The 21167-nt window shown below is 41.3% G+C and overlaps 1 protein-coding gene across 1 annotated transcript in view; it reads left to right on the top strand.

Annotated features, from left to right (window-relative positions):
• SPSB4 (splA/ryanodine receptor domain and SOCS box containing 4) overlaps window positions 1-21167 on the top strand; it is an 87285-nt gene that overhangs the window by 57481 nt on the left and 8637 nt on the right. The gene's annotated exons all lie outside the window — the stretch shown is intronic.

Raw genomic sequence — 21167 nt, 5'->3', positions numbered from 1 at the left:
GCTTGTTGTTGTTAGCATTTATATATTATTGATAGTATTGTATCCCATAATTGTGCTGTGCAGCCAAGTTAATTTTTTCCAGTTAAGCAAAAGAGTTTAGTATCTGTAGGTATCAGAAAGCAGGGCACAAAAGCAAACCATTAAAAGTTTGTGTTTCTGTTTGCTTTCAGCCTGTTCCTTATTACAGAGATGGCCCAAAGCTGTGATGGTACCTGTTTGCAGGGGGGTTAGGTGGTGTTTTTGTTGTTATTTTTTCCACATCTTATGGTGGAAGTATATTATGACCGAGAGCAGGGACTCCTGTCCCTGGATTGCCAGAGGGCTTTTCTGCTGATCACGCTGCTGTCCCCCATCCTCCCTCAGTGTCCCCGTACATGATACGGGAGTGCGCCCACCCGATCTCCTCCTAGTCCAGTGCTTAGTTACAGATTTCTTCTTTCATGCGTGTGGAATATTACTCTACTTTAGTTCAGCTTTTAAGCAGTCTGTGAGATTTCTACATCTAAATGTTTTTAAGCAAGTCAGAAAAGTCAAAGAAACACTGTTTTAGTGGTGAAGGCTGAGCAAATTCTACCAAAAGCTGAGAAGGTATGATGGGTGATAAAACTGCTTAATGCATTTACTCCCTATTTACTGAATGTTAACAGATGTTGTGTTATTTTAAAAAAAGGAGTGACTGGGCAACCAGGGTGAGGACTGTTTTGTTTGATCCTGGGGTTGCACCCCACTGTCATGCGGGACCGTGGGGAGGAAAGGAGTGCTGGTTCCTTCCTAGAAAGCAGTCCCGCATGCAGAGCCAAAGGGTGGAAGGCGGCGGGAGGCACGAGCCCAGAGGTGAGCTTGAGCTCCGCAGGACTCGGGCGGCTGCTGGGAGGAGCAGGAAGCTGATGCACAGCCAAGGTCTGTGTCTCCGAGGTAATGGAAGAAATAGCTTCTCTGTGGACGTGCTAGGAGGAATTTGTTCCAAGCCAGAAAACTACCCAGTTGATTAGTAAAAGGCAAGCCAGAAAGAAAGGACCTCCACTGCCAGGCCGTGGCAGGAGGTTCCTTTACAAACCTTTTAACTTGAATTCTGTTTTAGCTAAGGGAGCCAAGTTTCTGTATTTAGCATTATCTTCTGTAGTTCTGATGAAACCAGGCACTGAGAACGAGTTTTTCTGGGGTGCTTACTTTTAGGGTAAGGGTTTGAAAGACTTTTTCCCCAAAATATTTGCAGACTTGCATGTCCTTTTTTGTGGGTGACCATACCTATTCTAGGGTACCTGTCCAAGGGTTTTGTCCATTTAGTTTTGAAGTTAACATTCCTAGTGGAGGGGGAACTTCTGCATTCTATCTGAAAAGAGCCTGGATGAAATCCTCATGCTGTTAAGCAACATGGCAGTTATCTTGGGATTACAAATTGTCCCATTGTTTTGTTAGTTTGGGGGGTTTTTAGGTTTTTTAAGACTCTTCCCCCCCCCCCCCCCCTTCACATGCCCAATATTTTACTGTGTTCTCACACAACCCAGTACTTTGGTAGTGCAAGTGCCTTTTCCTGAGATAAACTGAAGAATTTTGTTTGCCAGTATTTTTTTTTTCCTAAGTAATAATGGAAGATAAACTCTCCATGTGAGCTAGTTGTGGATAATACCAGTCAGTTTAGAATTCACTGATTTTTAACAGCAGCATTATTGGGAGGACTCCCAAATTGGCCCCTTTGAAGTAAAAGGAGAATTACTGATGTACTGCTGGGCAAAAAAAAGGCTTTAAAAGTATTCCACAATAATCAACAAACACCACTTAGGAATGATTGGTGTTTACACTTCTGTTCTTATGACAGTAGTTATTTTTGAGAGAAAAGCTTCTAATGAGGAACTAGTTACTATTTTCAGTCCTCCAAAAAACAGAGCTTTTTTCCAAGCTTGGTTGCTACTATTTGGTCATTAGGTATTACTCAGAGTCTATATGGAACATATTCTTTCCTTAATGATCCTAAGTCTCCAAGTATTAAGGAACAATTAATTTTTTTAAGCTAGAATGCAATAGGAAAAAATAATGCTTCTGTAAGTGTTGCCAAACTTAGGAACTTCTTATTTCATATTTAAACCCTTTGTTATTTCCATAAATAGAATAACAAGCCAAAGATAAAGGATTTACTCCAAATATTTGAGATCTGCAGAACTAGTGTGTGTATGCAACGAAGCAGTTGGCTTCAGTTGGTTTATCGTGACTATTACAGAAGATATTGCAAGTAAGGTATTTGAATGAGGTCACACTTGCTGATGAGCTCAAAGCAGAGCTTTGTCACGGGATTCAACGTCTGTATCCTCCAGAGAGGAGGGTAGGGATTTGTGAAAGGGAAGTAGGCTGCCCAGAGAAATGAAAAGGTCTGTGGTGGTGCTGTAATGAAATAGTAATTCGTCAGTCTGGTGGCCGGCAAAGAGAGAGGTGTGGGGGAAAACTCTTGGCTGAAATGTTTCACAGAAATAAGTGCAGCTTTTCCGTGATGAGAGGCTGTCAGTTAGGTAAAGGAAAGGCTTCAGTAGGGGAAAGTACAGATAGGTCTCATGAAAACACTGAAAATACACATCTCGTGTCTTTGTCACCAGGTTCTAGAGGTTAAAGCCATACTCCGGCTTGGGGAGCTGCAGTGAGGGCTGGTGGCTGGCTGTGTTCTGCCTTGGCGTGGCTGTGCTGTGCGGGACCCCAGCAGCCTTCGTAGTGGAAGGAGAAGGGAGCTGTTATGGATAGAAAGATGAACAAGCAAAGAGGTTTGGACAGTCTCAGTGAGCATTAAATATTTTCCTCATGTGAAGGGATTGGGCTCATAGTTTTTGCTTTTTAAGGAATTGGAGAAATCCCTTGGAGTTTATGTGCAGAGCACAGTAGATATACTGCCATTGACTTACAACACAAGCAAGAACAGGGATGAAACTTTCCACTGCAGCTGGGCTTTTTCTGGGGCACCTGGGTTGTGCCAGCCCCCTCAGAAAGCAGGGAGGGTCCTCTTGTGTTCAACTGCGTGGAAGGGGTGAGGAGGATGGCGGGAGCAGAGGTAGCTCTCCCACATCGCTTCGCTGGCAGGTGTGGTGGTTTTTGTGGCTGCAGGATCAGGCCTCATGGAGGGCAGGAGGTGGCAGGCGTGTTCTGCCGCAGCTCCAGCATGCAGTAGGACAACGGACAGTGGGGTGGAGAACCAGCTCCTCTGCAGTGCTCTTCCATAGCTAGGCACAGCTCAACATCCAATCCTGTATTTCTGACTTGAAAGTTTTGCTGTCAGATACCCACTGCAGGACAGACCAGCAGCTATTCAGGTACAGAAAGCCATGGCTGAAACGCAGAAGAAGGATGAGCTTGTGCCCCTGCCTAAGGCTGTACAGAAAAGGAGATTTAGACAGTGGAGGAGGGGCACACATAGCCAAAGCAGAAAATGGGAGAAGGAGGAAAGAATCAATAGTTCATTAAATTTGTAGAGTGGAAGGAAAAAAAGGATCGATAGTTCATCAGATCTGGAGACTGTGCTTGTGAGATGTGCTTGGTTAACACAAGAATGTTTTAGTGCAGTCATTGTTCACGTTCCATGTTTTAAATAGTCCACATCATGTAACAGCTCATCTCATACATGTAAAAGAATAAAGGAGAAGCAGAAATTAAGGGTAGTCAGCTTGCCAAGCCTAGTTTAGGGGAAGGCACCCCCTTAAAGAGAGCTTGTTGACAGACATGAAATAGTTCTTTGAGGTTCTTCAGCCCTCCTTCACCAGCACTGTCTTCACCATGAATAGTGTTGCTCAAAATTCTGCAGTTTTCAATTAGGATTTCAGTGAATGTGAGTTTTGTCTGCAAGATTTGGCGTTGTGGTTTTAATAGTTTACAGCCCAGGTGAAAAGTAAATACTGTATTATAACAGACAGATTTCAGACATGGGTGTGAAATTTTCTACAAAATGAGCTCACTTATTTAACACATATGGGCTAGAAGTAATGCAGTCCTGCAGTTTCCATGATTATACTGTAGAGAAATAATAGCTACTATACTATAAAGGTGTATTTTTAGAACGAAGGTTGCAAACATGCAGTATTAGTTTGGACTGGCACTTCATAGTGGATGTAAATAGTTTAAGTGAAAAGGCTACTTTTAGTACAAAGTAGCTATTTTCTGTGTTTTTATTAATTTAAGAGATTGTGTATGGGCCAGCATTAAATGCTGATGGTCTCATTAGGGCCCACGAAAGCATGCTGTATAATAGCCACGTGCTCTAACATCTCATAGTAACCCAAGAATTCTTTCTTGCATTTAGGAATATCAGTTGGCTTAAATATTCCTCCGTGTTCCCTTGCTGCGTCCGGGTGAGAACAGTCAAGTTCTTGTGTTAGCTCTACAACAGGAGCTCCAGCAGTGTCTGCAAGAATTGGAAGCAATCCCTTTGCCTACATGTGGCTCTGTAAGAAATGCAGCAGTTAACTATCATTTGCTTTCAGATGAAATAATGCAGCTAACCTTTTTAATGGCTACAAATTATGAGAGCTTCAGATTCAGAGTCCTCTGTAGCCCTCTAAGCTGATGAGTGTACTCCTGTTCTCCATGCATGAATAATGCATGACCTTGCTAGCTTTAGTAAGATACAGTTAATTCTTTTGGCTTTTAAGGTTTTTTTTCTCTCCCTATTATTACTTCCATCCTGTTTGAAGGGAACAAATTAACCGCAAGTCTACAAATGCTAGTGAATTTAGGAGACAATTGCATTATATGGATAAAGCAGCTCCAGTGTTCAAATTCTTCAGCAGAGATCTGTCTCTATAGACTGACTAAACGTCTCCCTTGTGCCATGGACATAATTGGTATACCAATATTCAGATAACTTTGTCTGTAGAGCTTTATTAGATCTCAGTGAAGCCCTCTGGGTGTTGCTGTGCGAGGGAGGGGAGTACCCAGTGTGGTAGGCAGGGCAGAGCCTGGAAGCTGCACACTTTGGGGCAGGCGACACTTTGGGAAAGATCTGCAGCTGGTTCCATGTGTGCTCCCACTCAGGCCTGACCCTGCTCTTTAGCATGGCACAGAGGTACGGGCAGGGTTGCCATTTGAAGTCCTTTTTGTATTTGCATTTTGTATGCTTGATACCATTTCTAACGGTCAGAAGACTGTGTTGAAACACTGATGCACCCTTCCTAGGATGGCTAGGGAGTAGAGACTTGCCTTTCTGTCTTTGTTTATCCGGATGGAATATCCTTTTGAATGTCTTAATTAAAGCTTTAATCTGTTCTTCTCTGCTTTACCCAGCACAGCTGCAGAGAGATTTTTGGCGTGCTCTGTTAATTTTAGCAACATATTCCCTCGACGTTGAGTAGGTAAGGCAAAACTTGAGAATGGCAGGGATTGACAGTGCACCTGCTAAAACAGACTGCTCTTTATAATCTGTAATTCAAATGTTTATTTTAAAAGGAAATACTTTGGTTGGCAGGCTGTGAAGTGTGTGATGATAGCTGAGTAAGCTTAAGCCTATCTAGATAGTAGGAGGTAGAACCAGGTCGTGACATGTTGTGCTTTTTCTCAAGGCGCTATATTCAACAATTTTTCAGCTATTTAACTTGATTTGCTGAGCCCCATAAAGAATAACTGAACCCTAACAAAATGATTCTTGATTCATGAAAAGCTGTAGCTGGACTGGATAATCAGGAACATTAAAATTCTTTTGAGGTATCTAGTGACATTTACATACGGTCCTAAAATAGTTGAGAATAGGTGAGATTTATTGGTGTAACATGCTAACAGCTCAATGCTGGATCTTAGTTTTTATTCATTATATACTACATTGCATCAATTTATCATTATTACTGTTGTTGGCAGGCCGAAGGTGGAGGGCTGGATTCTCTGCCGGTATGCAACAGCCCAGCTTTGGCTTGATCACATTGGTACAACAAATGCTTAAGCAGTAAAACTAAGGAGTTCATGCCATGTAGTCAGAGCTTCTCTGTTGCATCCAATCAGTCTGAATAGTTTTCTTGCTAAGAAATTGTTCTACCTGCATTGCTGCTGCCTTCCCTTCCACTGCCACATTTCTGTTACCTCCAAGATCAAATCCCTCATTTCCACTGTTTGCTGTCAATTTGGGAAGTATTTATAGACGTTGCTCCATGCAGAAAGACCACGTAACATCAGGAGTGCACGCAGATTTTTATTAAGAGAACTGGATGGGATGAATTGGCGTTGAGGGGTGCTCTGCTGCCTAAACTGCCCTTACCTGTGTGGTGCCAGGGGTCTGTGCAGGCAGAAAGCCCTGCAGAAAGCAGATACAATAACTAGCTGGAATGGGACTACTCTGTTGGATTCCTTAGTTCGTAGTTTTTCAGGTTGGAAACAGTCATGCTTCTTCCAGACTCATTTCATGTTCAGCTTCAAAAATATTTATTATCTGTTTCTCTCTTGGCATTTGTATGTTTTTCTATGTATGCATACATACATATATTTCAATTGTAGTTATCAAAATAAGTTTCTAAATGTGGTATATAATTCAGTCACTTTGTAATATTCATCACTGTCATGCTAAAAGCATGTAAATGGCAAGAAGTTACAGCACCAGCTAATTTAATAGTTCATAGCTGGTTTATTCCTTGGGTATCTGGCTTACTTTATTAAGGATTGCTATAGAAAAAATGAGAAAGGGAGGCCACTTATGTTATTTCATAGCACAGGAGGAACACTGGAGGAAGACATTTGGTGGTGGTAGAGGCCGTAGTTTAGGCTGACAAAATTGTGTGTTACTTGCTATGCTTGATACTTTGTTTTCTTATAGAAGAAAATAATCAAATAATTGATATTTTCTTATAGAAGAAAAGTGGTATTGTTAGATAAGATTATAAATCCACAGGTGCTGCATGTTTTATGCTGTATTTGTCTGTCTGCTTTAAATCTTTGAAAGTTCTAACAATTGTTTAATTGTGGTGGTGCTTCTTCTTTTCCCTGACGATGTTCCACTGAATTTTGTAAAGACTAATTATTGTGGTCCCCGCTGGAGTTGCTCTTTTACATCAGTAATCATTCACAACTTGCTAGATGCCTGCAGCTACAAATCAGTCATTTAAGCAACCCTGGGAAGTGTTTTGTAATTTATTTTTCACATTATACAGCCCATCTGGTAATGGAAGAAGCTAATAGTTATAAGCATATTATCAACTTGAAATCAAGCCATTTCTGAAACATTATAATTACCAGTTTACTTCAGCCACTGCTGTTGACTTCGAGCATGCACACATGCACTGCTCTGTGCATATAGAGGACAGGGGCTTTTCCCCCCTTGCTTTTTTGCTGCATAAAAGACTTCCAGGCGAACAAAAACTTTCCTAAGAGTGGCCTTCCTACTCGCAGGCAGTGCAGCGTCATTTTCTCGCTGTGCCAGCTGCACTTTTTAGGTGCAGCCGCTCACGTACCACTGATGGTGCCTCATGGTGGGGTTTGGGCATTGGTCTGTACCCCAAGAGCGGGCAGGGGCTGCCGGCCGGGCTCATGCTCGGAGGGGCTGCGCTGCCTGATGTGCCATCATCCAGTGTCACACAGCACTCCTGCAGCCTGGACTTCCAGAGGAAATAAAATGGTAGTTTGGGAACTGATCTGAAGACAGGTAATATGTACAAAATTTAAACTGAAGGCCATAGCTTTGTTTAACTGACCAGGCAATTTCTGAAGGGATTTAAAGGTTCCCAAGAAAAAGTTTATACCTTGAGACCTGCCTCCTTTGGATGACCTTTCTCTCTGGAACAGGGTAGTGGGAAGCTTTATTTTGGGAATTAGTCACTCGTCCATAAGCTTAAGAGCCAAGGGAAGGGGGCACAGAGCCGACTTCCAGGAGTGGGAGTTGGATCTGGCTGGGAAGAGGAGCCACCTCTCTGGGCAGCCCTGCGTCACCCACCCTGCTTTGCCCTTGCCACAGCGCTCTTATCTGTACTCCGGTCGGAGTGTGCTTAGGTGCTGCCCACCAACACAAACACAACATGAAACCTGCTTTAAAGGTACATTTTTGCATCGGTCCATGGTAATAGCAGGTACATTTTACAGCAAGAGTAAACTTAAAGAGAAAAAAAAAGTTTTGTTTAAATTGAGTTTGAACAGAAGCCAACCAAAAGTTCGTTGCGGAAATGCAGAGTAACTTTTCTGTAGGTCAGATGATATTTCTAGTTATATTATAGCTGTATATTGGGTGTTTCATTTTCTGGTGCCTGTTTGAGTGATGAAAGAGGATGGAAAACCAAAATCTTTTTGCTTATCCATTTTCCAGTTTACTCAATCTAATTATAGTTGTTATGTCTGACCCTTTTCTACTCTTCCTAATACTTCTTACAAGGGAAGGAAACTTGGGCTGCTCTAAGATAGGGCTCAATCAGTTAATGAAATAGTCTATAGCATTATTTACAGTAGCAAGATATTAAACTCAATGACCCAGTCTTTTTCTTTTTTTTTTCCTTATTTTCTTTTTTTTTTTCCCCTTAAATGTCTTCTGTTCATCTGCCAGAAGACTTAGTTGTTCTGGGCTCAATGGTTTTAGAATCTTCCCTGCCCCCACTCCTCCCCCCCCCCCCCCCCCCCCCATTATACAATAATCAAACGGTGAAACTTCCATAATCTGGCTCGGGACGTTATTCCACAGCTCATTTCTGATACTCGTCTTAGACCACTTTTATTTCCAAAGCTGCATGATTTTCTAAGCAGTTGCTTTTCGTGCTGAGAGTTACAACCATCTCCCCATTACTGCTTTCATTTTAACAAGTTCTGTGGTGGAAGGAGAAATTAAAAGAATTTACAAGCTAAGTTCAGTCAATCTTAGATCAGGCTTACATGTTGAATTATTGCATATGAATGTTAGAAACATTAGAAGTGTACTAATGTAATCCATTCATTTACCATATACTACAGTTTAATGGTTCTGTACTAGGAAACTGGATTAGGGATTTCATTTTACAGCAGATCTGAGAAATTGAAGGCTGTTTTTCTTGTTACAGAGTGGAAGGAGCTAGGGGTATGGCTGAGCTTTGCCTTTGACTCGCACTCCATAATTCACTGCTGAAAGACACTTTCTGTGTCCATCCCCTTGACATGTTTTGCTGCCTGTTTTCAGAACAAGCCATCTGTTATGCTCTCAGTATATTTCACAGTCAGTTTTATTCAAATATGCTGAAAGCTGCTGAAGGAAGAGATTTTTTTCAGGCACTTAAGTCTGACTAAGTGGAATGAGTGACGTCTAGCTTCAGTCCTCAAGACTGAATGGTTTAATAATGGAATTAGGCTGGGCACATCTGAAAGACAGCGCTCCAGTGTCCTTCCTGCCTGTGTGAAGAGCCACTGTGATTCTTTCTAGCTTGTTACGATAAACCAAACTAAGAAGAAGGGCATTCATCATATGAATAATTAATTAGGCATTTTTGCTACTAAGTTAGCACTAAAAACTTTGCCAGCGGTACTCAGGCTAGCTCTTGGTGCTGGCAAGTGAGTAACATAACCTCATCTCTCTTTTTTTTTTTTTAAAACGCAGGGATGCTGACAGCAATGGAGTGCTGTTGGCAAATAATTTAGGCTGTGGCTGCCACTGGTTTGTTAAAAGGTAAGATATGAAGAGACTATTCATGAGGAGTGATTCAGTGTAAGTGAAGGTGAAGCTTTAGTTTAGATTAGAGAAAATTCCAGTGAGTCAGGCTGTGGTGGTTTGCAATTGCTGTTCCCAGCTTTCCGTTACCGCTCTGCAGCAGGATGGGCAGGAAGGGTATGTGGGTCGCTGGAGGAGGTAGGGAGCAGGGTGTTCCCAGGGTTCACAGGCCGGGGCGTTCCTGAAGCCCTCGCTCCCTCCCTCTGTGCAGAACGAGGTGGTTCCGCAGTGTCTTCACCGTGGGCATGTCACTTCTGTCTGAGTAACTTGTGTTGTGTGTAACCCCCATGAACGGCCCCACAGGATAAACATAGTAAACTCTGCAGCTCTTCAAGTGGCAATCAGATATTACATTTCATTTATCCAGCTTAGATATTGTAGCATCTGTCTTCTATATTCTTGAAAAATACAGAAGCATTTGGGTCTCAATCACTCATTTTTATTGGTAAAAAGAAACAAACATACATGTGGCAATGCATTAAGTGCCTCCCAAGTGACACAGCTGGTTTCTTTTCAGAACTTCTTTCCTTGGTATTGTTTTTAACTGAGCAAACTTCATTTCTTGGAGGAGGCACTGTAAGTGCTCATTCTGGTAATATCTTTAGAGATTGCTGTGTGAAAACTGCTGTAATGGAAGCCAGTCTGGCAGAAAAGTCACCTCCTTTTAATGACTTGCTTTTTACTTTCCTTTCTCAGTAATAGCAATAGGAGAACCTAGAAGTCTTTGGATATTGGTCTTTGACATATGTGCTTTGGAAAGGGATTTTTTTTTTTTTCCTCCAATGAGGAAGGCAGATAATGGCGATGCATCGTCAAATGTTGCTAACAGGACAGAGGTCTGCTCTGAGCTGTGCTTGTCTCCTGCCAGAATCTCTTATACTATATTGCTGTACCACAATGTGAATTTTCTTCAAAAAAACCCTCTAAAATTGAAAGTACAAGATTTTATTCATTGAAACGTGTCTTTGTTTTTAACACAATTTTTACTTCTCAGTCAGGGGTGTAAAGACTAGTACACTTCTCGTGTTGTCTGACCATCTCTTCACTGTTACAGTTTACCAGCGAAAGGAGCTGCACGCAGCCCTGGGAGGCAGAGCAGGCTGGCCGCCTTGGCACGCACCAAATAGGTTGCCGATGCTAAAGGCAAATACCCATTTCCCTTCGGACTGCAGTGGCTTCTCCGGTGTGTGTGGTGGGCGAAAGATCCGCCAAGCTCCTTGCGTGGTTCTGTGAGGGTGTTTGCTCTGGGCAAGACTCTGGACCTTTTGCGTGTCAGTTGAGTTTACTGTGGTAATATGTGCTTGTGGCCTTCCATTCACACAGGGGGATTTCTCAGCTCTTCTGGCCTGGATTATGCACACCCAATATTTGGCAGGGTTGTCTGCCAGTTTTTACCACACCTCATGTCCAGCATATTCGAAACATGAGCCATGGCAAGACGAATATTGTACCTAGCTCAGCCTCTCAAGCTGGATCTTTGCTGCTTCAGCAGTTGAAGCAGAGGGCATAGACAGAAGCCTACATTGAAATGTTCTCTTATAAAATTCTTTTAAGATGCAGCAAAGCGATGTAGCACTTGTCGAAATTCCAAAGCAGAAGGCCCCCCCCCCCCCCCCCCCCCCCCAAGGACACATCAGGTCTAAGTGCAACACAAATATGTCAGTTCAGAAACAGCTCGACATTGCTGTGCAGCGTGATGAACGCAGCTCCTCTTCGTATGTACGTGCAGTAGAAGTAACTCGGTTACACTAACCTAAGTGGTTTGGCCAACATTGTGTAGGAAATGTGTCAGAGCTAGGAGTAAGTCCTCTGTGACTGCCATGTTTTCACATGTGCAGTGGTTTGGTATTCACAAAGCCTCCGGCTTCCCCAAAAACACTGTGGTTCTTTTTACAGTGTTCACATAATGACTTTTGTAGTGTTTTGTAGGCCCTGGCTAAGCAACCCTGACGTGTGCATTTACACCAGATACCCGCAATCTTAAAGTGATGCAAGATGATAATTTCTTTCTCTGATGTTGGTTTTTATTAGTTAGAAGTATAGTTTTAAGTTGATGACACTGTATTTTATTCTCCATACAGCTGTGACCAATAACTTCTCAGTGCTATTTCATTATACATCTAATATCCAAAGTTAGATACCTGAAAATTTGCTGAAGTGCAAATAAAATGATCACTGGACCTGAGGAATGTGGTGTGCTCTGTCCTGCACCTTTCATGTTATTTTCCTAATTTCTGTCACTGCTTACAGGAAACTGAAATGCCCCTCAGATGTGTAAATCATCCTTTAGTGGTAAAGAAAACCAGTCCATCAGTTGATGCCAGGTGTAAGCTGGCCGGTACTTCTGTTTGCGTCACTACTGATTTAGGAACTCTGCTCCCAGGCTGTTGTCCTGTCAAAATGTTCAACTTCTGCAGAAACTTCCATTAGTGATGCAGTCTCAGTTGTACTTAAGCTATTCCCTCCTATCTACAACATCTTTCTATAAATACTTTGAAAGCATTTTAATGCATTATTCTTAACCTACAGTGACCTTCCTGGAACAAAAGATTTGATTAGGAGATTGTTAATAAAGGAATGAGTACTCATAGGCCAAAATTGGAGGATGTATGCGTAGGAGAAGCTCTTGTGGGGGATAAAGTGTACCTGTTGTCTTGTTCCAGAACTCCGGCATTTTGAAAGGTACTGCCTGTTGTCTGACCACAGGTCAGATGCACTTATATTCGAATTTAAAAAAAATACCTTGCTGTTACTGGACAAGCCACTTTGGAGCCAAGTTGAACTAATCTTTGCATAGCATTTTGATGCATTCCCCAAAGCTTTGTTCAACCCTTGTGATATTTGTTCTGTTTCAGATATAGCAGTTTTCCATAATAAGGGCTAGTTTAACTTCCTGTTACTATGGCCCTTAATCTGTGTAACGTATAATTAATATAGAAAAAGCAATATATAATTTGCCTTTGCAGATAGACCATGCTATTTTATTTTAAAGAGGCTAGTAAAACTTGATGGTTTACCACTTAGGAACATAACTTAAACGTTCGGAGTCCATGGTATTTCCCCGGAGTGATTTATAATACAGCAAGAAATGGGAAGCTTAAGAAAAGGGAGGCAGGTTCGGATGGGAACACTTAAAATTTCTTGGCAGATGCTTACTGCTAGGGAAGCTTAGTTTTTTCCCTTACCTTCTGGGAATAAGAGGTTTCAAGGGGGAAGTGGTTGATCTGGGTTCCAAAGAGTGCTTTCTGAAGGCAAGCTTAGAAAGCGGCCTCATTTACATCGCAGACCACATCCCGGTGAAGAATGTAGCCTGCGCTCTTACCCTGCTGAGGTTGGCTGGTGCTTTTGGGAACGGAGCCACAGCTGCCTGACAAAGGCAGCTGGCACCGCTGCCCAACTCAGGCTCCCTGCACTGCAGAAAGCCCATAGTTGAGCGGTAATAAATAGCCTTTTTCCGCTGGAGAGAATGGAGTCACATAGGTGGAACTAGAAACTTATGTTCCTGTTTCTGAAAGCCAAGGTTAAAGACTTGCGTAAGATTTAAAGTGTTCTGGCATTGCATGAACAGTGCTATTTTGCTCTTAGCAGATGAACTTCAGGTTTTTGAAGTGATATTTTAAATTCTTGCAAATGGTAGCTGCAGAGGGGGCATCATAGTTGTCACATTTTCAAAAAATACTGAATTTCCAGCATCATGAATTTTTTATGGCACTTAGGGGAATCATTATTAGTTGAATTTCTCATAACAGCTCTTCATTTTACCTTCTTTTGAGCAGAGCTTCCCAAACACCTGGTTTAATGCTGTGGTAGATAGAGCTTTACTGAGGCTCTGCAGGATTAAGATCATCCACTGTGTTATGTCTGCAGAGCGCAGTTTGCACAGAGTGAGAGGCAGCTTGCAGGGATCCTGAAAAGAGTTGGCAGCATCAGAGAGCTGCTGGTTTGCTTACTTTGTGTATTCTGTGTCGTTCCTTCAACTTCACTGCTTCGTGGCTCTATGTTACTTTGTGCATACAATTATAACTAGCTTGGACATCAATACTAAAATATCTTCTTTTGTCTTTGGAAGGTATATCAATAAAGCAAATAATATGAAAACAGTGCCTTTTTTTTACTAAGCTGGAAAGTTACCTAAGAGACAGTGAAATGTGTATTTCAGTCAGTACCAGGATCCTGAATATACAAGTCCCAGAATTCTGATTTTGCATCAGTAAAGAAAATTAAAGTATATGTTATAAAAAGTTTTCAGAATATGAAATGCATGACATCAACATACAACTATGTCATTAATAGCAGAGATGGTGTAAAGAATGAGGTATTGAGAACAATACACTGAACTGTAACACAGAGAAAGAAAAGAAGCCTTTATTTTTCTTTTTCCTTTGTTCACTGACATTCTTCTACTGATCTTGGTGTAGTGCTTACCACTTGCAACTTGCTTTTGTCTTTGTCAATTAGTAAGGTTTTCCGTAGTCTCCTGCTCTCCTAGTTTTCCCAGGCGGGGGTCGGCAGGAGGGAGCATGCCCTGCCTCACTCCCTCCCTGCCTGCAGTCCTGGGAATGTCTGCAAAGGAAACCAGGAGGTGCGTGTGGTGGAGGGCTCCAGGTCTGCGCTCCATCGCTAGCAGCGTGGATGTACTGATGAGCTGCATGCTGAAGAGCTGCGCTTTTGAGTTCCAGGAAAGCACTCAAGATGGTCACTGCCCCCCTCTCCTCGTTGTCTCTTGAGCTGGGAGATGCTTGGAAGGATGAAGTCAGTCTGTTTGTCATTGCTGCGATGCCCTGGGTCTTCATGTCTCAGCTTTGGTATTGACTGCTTCTGTCTCACAACTCTGAAGGAAAGCATCTTCCTTGAGTTATTAACCCTGCTTGTTGAAGAAGTTTTTCTGATTTTTGAAAGGACAAGAAGGAGATGCAAAAGAAGTATCAGCACTTGGGGAAATGGGATACATGAGTGGGTCAGGTTACCCTAAACTCTTAAGCTTTCTTGCCCCTAGTGCTTGACTACAGGCTGCTTTTGGGGTTGTGGTTTTGATTCTATGGATGGTTGAATAAGATTTAAAACAAGCATAAGGTCTTAATCTCTCCTCCTGCACAGGGGAGTAAAAGCATAAGCAAAGTAAACAACTAACTAATGTGATGGGTTAAATTGACTGCTCCCTAGGAAGTCTGGTCTGGGTGGCTGTTCTCGCCCCTACAAAGGATGATTTTTGGAAAGCCGTGTGTAGCTTTTTACTCAGTCATTGTTTACGGGATTAACTTAGTTAAGAAATATCCAAGACATCAAAATGGCATGGGCACGTTCTTATGCCTGAGGAGTTGGGCACATTCTTATGCCTGAGGAGTCAGTGTTTATCTCAAAACTGTGAGTACTTGGGGAAAAAAAAATGCATTTCATCTTAGAGGCAGATTGACATCAGAAATGACTTGGCAAGAGGGGAAAAGCAAAATATCTATGGATGGGGACCCCATTTAGCGGTATTTACCCTGGCAAAATTCCCTTTGGCTTTGTTGACAATGCTGGTGGAGTGAAAAAGGCTGAATCGACAGGGAGCAGAAGGAATTTGGTGGGAAGCATTCTTTTGTGCTCTGTGTAATTCTGAATGTGCTTTTAATATTTTGGGGGGTTGTACTTTGGATTAAGTACTGAGTTAAAGAATTCGTTTTGATAGTTTAGCATTTCATCTGTTGCACCAATGTCACCTAGATTTTAGATTAAAAAAAGCAAAATATACTGTGCCTGATGTTTACAGACCTACAGGAAGAAGGGCTTTTCGTTTTTAAAATCCCAGTTCACTGAGTGACACTATTTGCTTTGAGAGTAGGAGCACAGAAGAAAGGGAAGGAAACAGCTGATAAGAGGAGAAAATAAGACAGACTTAAATGGTTTAATAGGTCAGAGATTTGGTTGAAAAGAAACCAGCCATAGTGGAGTTTTAGAGAGATATATATAAAAAAATATATATATAAATATATAAAGAATACATATGTTTATACATGCCACACAAGCATAAAATGGGATTGGTATTTGTCTCTCACCTTTTTCTTTTTGTAATCACATTAAGGAAAAGATAAAAATTAGTGGTCAAAATGAGGCTGATAGTATAGGAGTCTGTCCAGAATCTATTAAAACATAGTGGAAATTTAGCATCAAACTGATATTCCACTAATTAAAAAACCCCACAAAGCCAAAACAAAAAACCCCCACAATTCATCCCATTAGAGAACTTAATATGTAATTTTGAAGTTGTCATATGCCAAACTGTAAATAAAATATCAAAGAAAAAGTTGACAAAAATTGCCATCCCTTTTTTTGGGCTGGAAATGACCTTACTGTCTTCACTAAACTCTGCTGCCTGCTTGACACTGTTATTGTGGTATCGAAGTACGGGCTTGTATAAACTCACGTATTCTTGAAAACCTTAACCTGTATATTTGCCAACGCCCAGATAGGAAAATGTATCCTCCCTCTTGTAGCTAAAGCCATGTTGAAATTAGTTTGTTTTGTACTAAGAAATTACTATACAACTGCCCAAAATGGAGAATTCCAGAAGTATTTGTTCTGTGCTATTAAATACAGCATTGTTCTTAATATAAGTAGAATAATATTAATTCCAGCTCATAGCTTCATCTCTTTTGTCTATTTCCCTTTGTTTAAATCTAAAATCAAATAGTAATAGCTATTTTGTGTCACTAAACTCCATGGTGTGTTACTGCCACTAAAATAAATACGTAAAGTATGTGTGTAGGAAGGAGAAGAGAGTGGTTCAAATGTTTCCCTTGTATTCATACCTTTTTATGTTCTTGTGCATGTGTGTGTTTGTATGTGTTTTTTATACACACACACACGTGTATATATACGCACATATAATAGTGAGCCGAGTGCCTCAAGCCTACTGAATCTCTTCAGGAATCTGAAAACACAAACACATAAAAATTGTTACAAGGATTCTAGTACACATTCAACTTCTTTCATTCTAGTTTTTTATTTGAAATCAGCTGTCTTAGTGGGTTAATGGGATTCCTTTTCTTACAGAAATAAGGCATGCAAGTACGTTAGAGGTGAGTGAATTGCTCAGCTTTGCTTTCTTGTTCCCAGATGCAATTTTTTAATTGCCAGCCTTACAGATTGACTTTGGGATCTGAAAATCTAGATAAATCTTTGTTTGTAATAGCTTTTCTGCAGGCCAAATGATGCTTTCATTTACACCTGTGCAACTACATTAGCCAGCTGGCAGCTGGTGGCAGAGGGAACTGGAAAAGGCTGGTTATGGACAAAGCGTATTTGATAATGAATCAGTAAGAAGCAATAAACCCAGACCCTTCGTGGTGTTTTATAGTTCCTTCCAGAGCGCAGCCACACTGCTCGGTGGTTCAGCTGCACTTGGTTTTCTCCTCATCTTCTTCGACATCAGTGACGTCCCGTGCAGATGGTGGTCATAAAACCGCGAGTGGATAACACAAAGCATGAAGACAGAAGGACCCAAGCATGAAGCTGGGAGGTGCGTGAGGAGGAGAGAGCTGGGGTAAAAGTCCCCCTGGTCGCTTCTTGTGGTCCTCCCCTTTGTGTCTGAATTCACCGGAACAGCAAGTGAGCAGCACTGGGGGAAGAGTCATCATGTGTAGCTTGAGACGTCCAGAGAAAATGGATTTGGTGAGCTGAGGAGGACAGGGAAGAAGCCATGAGTGGTATGCTGCTGCAGGCCTAGTTCTCCAAATATATTAAGCAGTGTTGTGAGGAGTAGGATGATGGATGGAGAATGGCAGCAAGTTCCACCACAACTGTCACCTCCCCTTTTAGCTGTTCAGAGAAGGCAGCTCAGAGGGGGCTTCTGCTGTCCATGTAGGACCAAGTACAGGAAACTTTGCCCAGTGATGCTGCCTGGAGGTGAAGAAACTCAGTGTGAGCAAAACTCAAGTTAGCCAGTGATTCTAGTAATCCCAGGTGAAGTTCCAGATCTTTTATTTGTGAGTTTTAATGTTTGTCATCATGTTGGATCCCCGCCCCCCCCCCCCCCCCCCCCCCACATGCCCAGGAACAGGAAAAGTCACTTTAGTGGCAAACCACTCTCCCTAGCCCACCTACCCCCTCCCCTCTCCCTTCCCATCAGTGGGTATTATGCTGGTGCTTCAGAGGCTCGGGGTATGATATCACATCACGTACAGTGGCTGTAGGAATGCATAATATGGAACTCCTCTTTCCATGCTCCATTTCTCACAAAATGAGCAGACCATTTGTAAAACAGCAGCCCAGGAGTGCTGGTTGTAGGCAGTGGCACAGCAGTGTGAAATTTCAGACAAAGCTTTGCCAAGGTTGAAAGATGGTAACAGGAGCTTGCGATAAGAATTGCTGAGCAATGGTGAGTAAAGGCAGCCCTGTGTGCTCTACCTGTGATGTGAGAGTGCATTTGTGTTCAAAATCAACGCTTTAGAAATGTCGTCAGAGAGCATCAGCTGTGTTTTGCATACCAGGAACGATGATGAATCCTAAACTCAGTATGAAAATAATTCAGATTGTCTCCAGTACCGATTTTCTGCTGATAAAGATTATTGTACTTAAGAAAAAAATCACTTTCAAGAAATCAAAAATATAAATGGTACTAAACTAATGGGATCAAATTCATTATATTGAGCCTAACTGCAACTGCGTTGCTCCAGATTTATTCCAATGTAATTCTATTAATATCAAAACTAGAGTAACGAAGTGATGAGTCAGGCCTGTTGTTTGCAGATCTCCCCTAGAGATCATTAGCTTGTATACAATTGCATTAAAATTTAAATTACATGCTGCTGCCGTTTTTTCGCTTGGTTTGAGGAAATCTGCATATGTTGGAGCCTCCGGGTAATTTAAGCTGAAACAGTTGAGGAAATGTCGTGTAACAATGATATGAGGAATGTAGTCAAATATTTATTGTCTTAAACAGCTCAGCACAATCTATTCATTTACATAGAAGAGTCATCAGTTCTGTTGTGCTGTCAATATGGTGAAACTTTGAAGAAAGCTGCATGGTGGTGCAACGTGACGCAGAAGATGCTTTGAATCAATGTAATTGCTAACTGGAGTAAATAAATGTATAATTTAGTATAATACTGAACACCCATACAGAAAACTACTGTGATGGGTTCCAGCTGAGAACGTATGAGTTGTAAGCAATGGAAATCTTGAATGAGCATGTGTTATTTTAGTATGGTAGTATTTAGAATTTCTTGTGAGGCTCCAGTATGCTGGGCACAGTATAAGAAAAAGATAGCAGTGTGTACTTCATCATCCCACACAATGAATATGACATGCAAAATGCAACAGGTAGATAAAATAGGCTAGTGGGAGAAGGGCAGATGGGGCAGTCAGGCAACCAGGTACCCACCTCATTCAGCATGTAAGTCCAACATTTTGTCTTTTTGCATGAATCTCTCTCATTCTCTGTCACTCTCTCTCTCTCGTACTTGATTAGCTTAACCCCCCCCAAAAAAAAAAATGGGCTTCAGAACAGCTGTGAAAACTTACAATTTTGAATTTTAGAATATTTTAATCAGTATGATTAGCTTTCCCACCAAGAAATCTCATTATCTGCTGTAATACTATTAAGGCAGAAATGTGCCAATGAATTGAGGGATAGGAAAAGAGTCACCTAAAATCTCGTCCTGATTCCCCCCCCAGTAAAGACTTGTTCACAGCCATAAAGGTTGTTACAGGTGTGTCCTTGTAGGTGGGTGTTTTATTTGCTCATTTCTGAAGCACATTTCCTGAAGACATAAAATGCAAGAAATTGTTTAATCTTATTTCAGTCATCATGTTGTGTATTGTTTGCAGTGTGTGAACTCCTCTTGCAATAGCTGTCTGCAGTGGTTCATCCCTGAAACCTGAACTTCCCTTCAACTTTCTCCATTATTACTTTGCCTATAAATCTGTCCATAACCCCTGAAAACCATTGTCTTTGAACTCCAGTGCATCTACTCAGTGAAATTCTCATCCAAGCTTTAATCTTCTCTCACCTTGATATATTTTAACTTCCCTCTTTATGGCCTGGCACACAAGCTGAATTTAATGGTGATAAATGTGTTTTTAAGAGTAAAAGCTATGAAGTATACATCAGAGATTAATCTAAGCCAAATCCTCATTCCCAACATGTTAAACTTGGGGAAGTTTGAGCTGGGAGTTGCTAAGGAGCCAATGGTTGTAACTTAGGCTCATCTCTAACATCAAGCACTTTTTTTCTTTTGTTTTTGTTTTAAAAGAGCGTGTATTTATGTTAGGTGTCTTTTCTGCTACACAACGTTTAGATCATCACTGAAATAACTGTCTCTATTTACCTTCATACTGTGTTCAAGAACAAAGAGAAGAGCTGTTTTGTGGAAGTACTTGAGGGGAGGAGGAGAACAAACAAATCAAGACCAGAAAGCAAATCTTTCCAGCTCATCCTTCCTATTTGCATTTTCCTGATGCACACAGGGAATGAAATCATATGTATGCTTCGCCTTTCAGAAGGGAAGTGGCCACCGTTCTCACTCGCGCTCTCTGACAGCATGAAAATCTATCAAGCTGTAACAAAACCAGGTTATTACAGGGCTTTGCTCCTTTTTAAAAAAGCCCCTTGCTTGCTGGTAAAATTTATTACTATCTGGCTCTGTTCTGCAGCTTCTGAATAATGTAGAGCAGTATAATTTAGTAATCTGTAAGTTGAAGAAATAGTGTGTTAAAACATTTTCAAATACAAATCATACCTGTGATATTTTTGTTACTGGAAATTGAATTATTATAATGTATATGCACATTTAAATTAGCTGTTGTAATTCAGAAAATGAAGGTTTTTGAGAACGTTTCCACAGTGAAGTTTGCTTGTAGATTTGGCCTGGGCCAGACTTCGTATTGCTCCTGTTCTACGTAGTAAATGTGCTTGATCTAGAGCCCTTTTTAAGAGGATCATAAACCCACCTAGATGGTAAGAACTGTAGAGCGCACTGAGCCTCTCAGAAGAGGGTTTCTGCAGATTATATATACGTATATGACTCTCTGTATACAGCCTTCCTGCAAATGTACACAGAAAAATTTCTTTTCTAGCAGAAACACTGCTATAACCAATATGGTTCAAAAAAAGTGTTTAGACATATACTTAAGTCTACTAAATAGAAAACTTTAAGAATAAGTTTTAAGCCTGCATTGAATTAATTGGATTTAGGCGTGTGCTCTGGTGCTTATGAGTCAGGACCACTTGCCTGAGTCTTGTGTCTTCACAGGAGATTGCAAACGCTGAAATGCAAAAAAGAAATTGCAAGGAGATACGTAGTTTTGCTCAAATGACAGATTCTTTATTGAACCCGTAACAAGAGGCCACTGGCTTTTGGGATTGCTTTTGGTTTGTTTTCATTCTGTTCTGCTTTTCAACTCCTTTCCTCTCAAGAAAGCACAGCTGGAGAGCGTTAACTGAAAGCAAACGATGCTGCAGAGTATCTGCTTGTTCATTGCTGCTTTTTTGTCTTAATTCTGCGAAATGATGCCTGATTTGAATTTTTAACCTGTGCTTAACTGCATTTAACACTTAAAAGCCAAAGGTATCTGT

Source organism: Gavia stellata, chromosome 11 (genome assembly GCF_030936135.1).
Source record: "Gavia stellata isolate bGavSte3 chromosome 11, bGavSte3.hap2, whole genome shotgun sequence".
In the NCBI taxonomy this organism is placed as follows: domain Eukaryota; kingdom Metazoa; phylum Chordata; class Aves; order Gaviiformes; family Gaviidae; genus Gavia; species Gavia stellata.
This window is presented reverse-complemented; position numbering and strand designations above follow the sequence as displayed.